We start from the raw sequence: 3,687 nt of genomic DNA, 5'->3' as shown, positions 1-3,687 counted from the left end.
TTATGGTCCCAAAGGGTCCTGAAATTGTTAGCAACTCCAAGGTATTGGATGCTGGACAAACTGACCAATGGACTTGCTCTTGTCCATCAACCAGTGGCCCCAGGCTGAGAGAATGCCTTCCCTTCAAAATTTTCTCAAGGAACAGACTTCAGTATTCTCTAACAGGAGATAAAATAACTCAGATATGCATGCAATTGTTCAATATGATTGATGGGCCAAGTCCACTGGGTTTATACTAGATTGGGTAGCCTATCCCTTCTCTAGGGGATCTTTCCAACTGAGGAATCAAACCGGAGGCTCCTTCATTGCAGGTAGATTCTTTACCAGCTGAGCCACAAGGGAAGCCCAAGAATACTGAAGTGGGTAACCTATCCCTTCTCCAGGGGATTTTCCCAACTCAGGAATTGAATGGGGGTCTCCTACGTTGCAGGTGGATTCTTTACCAGTTGAGCTACCAGGAAAGCTTCATCACCATGGTGTTGTCTTTTCCATTATCTGCTCAGGAGCAGACCCTTCCCTGGAGTAGAGGGGTAGAGTAGGGAACAGAAGACAGCTAAGTGAGCAAATAGCTTTCCCTTTGGGGCCTGGGGACAGGAGAAAGTTTGGGAATACCCATATGTGAAGCATACTATACTAAGTATAAACTAAGTATAGGCTCTCTACATGTATACATTTTTATTACAATAAAGCCAAGTTAAAGTTGAAAGCTTTACTTAGATACTAAAAAGCAACAAAATTCAAATTTACCACATTGATTTAATCTGAACATTACAATTCTTTTGTTGAATCTAAGTTGACATATCACATCTGCTTAGTACGTGACAGCTTCGAGTTTGTGAGATATACACACGCACACACACATATAATATACACACACACACACATACATATACATATTGTACGCTCAGTTATATCCAACTCTTTGCAACCCCATGGACTATAGAACACCAGGCTCCTCTATCCATGGGATTTTCCAAGCAAGAATACTGGAGTGGGGTGCTATTTCCCCCCCTAGGGAATCTTCCCAACCTAGGGACTGAACCCTAGTCTCTTGGATTTCCTGCACTGGCAGACAGATTCTTTACCAGAAGCACCACCTGGGAAAACCTATACACACGCACGTGCGTGCACACACACACACACACACGCACACACATATATATATATATATATATAATTAACCATGCTAGGAGGGAAAAGAAAGAGTAATAGATTGATGACCAGGTCCAAATTGATATAACCTACCCTTCTGGTTTTTTTATGAATGTTATCGGCACTGACAAAACCAGAGAGAATTTCTATTTGATCCATGCCACCAAAAGTCTCTGCTCTTCGTTGTATTATGTCTGAGAAGCCACATACAAGTTGTGCAGAGTGGGCACTAAAAGAATCCCTCATAGGACGATCCATGATGCTTACACCACCAGCTATCCAGATCCTTTCATCAAAGCAAGTAACAGACACCATTCAGATTGATGCAGAGACTGGTAAGAACACCAGTTTCATCCAGGTCCAAAGTTTGGTAACCTGATTTTGGTGATTGATGGTGCTGACCTGGTAATATCTGATATGATCACCAACAGAGAGACATCCTGGCTCTTGAGATGTGGTTGATGTGAAAGATGTCAATGGCAGCCGTTCTGCTAATCTGGCTTCCCGACATTTTTGGTCTTGGCAAATACAACAAACTATGGATTTCTCTTAACCAAGGGAAAGATGGCTATCTCACCACTGCTGTAGACAGAAAGAGACTGGTTGCCAGTGATGGGGATGGAGAGCTCCTTGTGGCTAGGTAGAGGTATTACAGCACAGAAAACAAATACAGAACCCCTTGAAAAAAGTGGTATCTTGCCATTGGTAAGGATTCAAATTCACCCTCCTTGAATTTATGTAACCTTTTGTGATGAAAGCTTCCACCACAGCACTTTCACCAAAGACTTTAAACGCTCAAACTGCCAGCCTTTCCTTCAATTAATATTAGATCTGTGACTTTGATGCTAATCTTCTAGCCAGATACAGGAAACCTGACTTTCAGCCACAATCCTTGTTTGTCTTTGGCAGAAGAATTGTTGATTTCTTAGGTCCAGCCCTTTTTCCAGGCTGTTATTCTTTGTTGCTCAGAATCATACTTTCTGTCAAATGATTCTTTCCATATTCTACAAATATTCCTGATTTTCTCATCATTCCACAATAGGAAAGAAACTTTGCATTTTATTACAAGTTGATCACTAAAGTGATGTTGCCTATAAGCTTAAATTATAGATCATGACCCATCTCTGGAAACCCTTCCCCCCAGGTAGTGAGCATTAAGCTAAAATACTTTTGTTTAGCTCACAGGAAGCATCGTGACTAGGTCCACCTATGAATGACTGCAGCAAGGAATAAATTAACACATCTCCTCTGGATGCTGACTGGAACCAGGAAATGTCTGACCTTATTTCCTCCTCTTTTAGTATAAAAGAAATCTGAATTCTAACACAGGGAAGATAGTTCTTTGGGACACTAGCCCACCATTTTCTCAGTCTTCTGTCTTTACAAATAAAGTTGCTATTTCTTACCCCAGCAACTTGTCATTCAATTTATTGGCCTGTTGTACAGCAGGCAGGACCAGCTTGGACTCTGTAACAGTTTGTAATCACATTTAATTTCATTTCTGTTGTAGTCAGTACTTTTTTTTTTTTTTTACTATTTTGTACATATTACTGATTACTATATTCATATAGTTTCTTAATATATTACCTGTACTTATTATTATAGCATTTTTAGTATTTTTACTATATATCCAGGCCAGGAGGGAGAAAAACAAAAGTACAGATTTTGGAACACTTACGCTTTCCTTTTCTTCATCCTTTTCCCCCTCTTTTACCAAAATGTCTATCTTCTCCTAAAATGTCACCTCCTTTAGAAATCTTCAAAGACCTTGCTGATGTGAGAGCATTCACGGGCCACAGGAATCGTACCCCAGAGCTGCTTTACCCCTAGCTTCTTCCTGAACCACGCACTCTTCTTAGGTACCACCCCAAATTATAGTCAGTTTGTCCTGTATCTTGTACCTGTATGCAGAAGTCTCAGAATGAGGAAGGCAGAGTGACAATCCAAAAAGAGCTTGGACCCCTGACATTTCAAAATGGCCTTTTCAGCCTTGGTTTGCTTATTCCCAGACTATAACAGGGGAGAGAAAAAAACTCTAATACACGAGAGTCACTAAGTTTAACAAAGCTATCAGTTCAGTTCAGTCACTCAGTCTTGTCCGACTCTTTGCGACCCCATGAATCGCTGCACGCCAGGCCTCCCTGTCAATCACCATCTCCCGGAGTTCACTCAAACTCATGTCCATTGAGTCTGTGATGCCATCCGGCCATCTCATCCTCTGTCGTCCCCTTTTTCTCTTGCCCCCAATCCCTCCCAGCATCAGAGTCTTTTCCAATGAGTCAACTCTTCGCATGAAGTGGCCAAAGTACTAGAGTTTCAGCTTTAGCATCATTCCTTCCAAAGAACACCCAGGGCTGATCTCCTTTAGAATGGACTGGTTGGATCTCCTTGCAGTCCAAAGGACTCTCAAGAGTCTTCTCTAACACCACAGTTCAAAAGCATCAATTCTTTGGCACTCAGCTTTCTTCACAGTCCAACTCTCACATCCATACATGACCACTGGAAAAACCATAGCCTTGACTAGACAGACCTTTT

This window comes from Bison bison, unplaced genomic scaffold (assembly GCF_000754665.1).
Source record: "Bison bison bison isolate TAMUID 2011002044 unplaced genomic scaffold, Bison_UMD1.0 scf7180017864325, whole genome shotgun sequence".
NCBI classification, from domain to species: domain Eukaryota; kingdom Metazoa; phylum Chordata; class Mammalia; order Artiodactyla; family Bovidae; genus Bison; species Bison bison.
Note: the sequence above shows the minus strand (reverse complement) of the source record.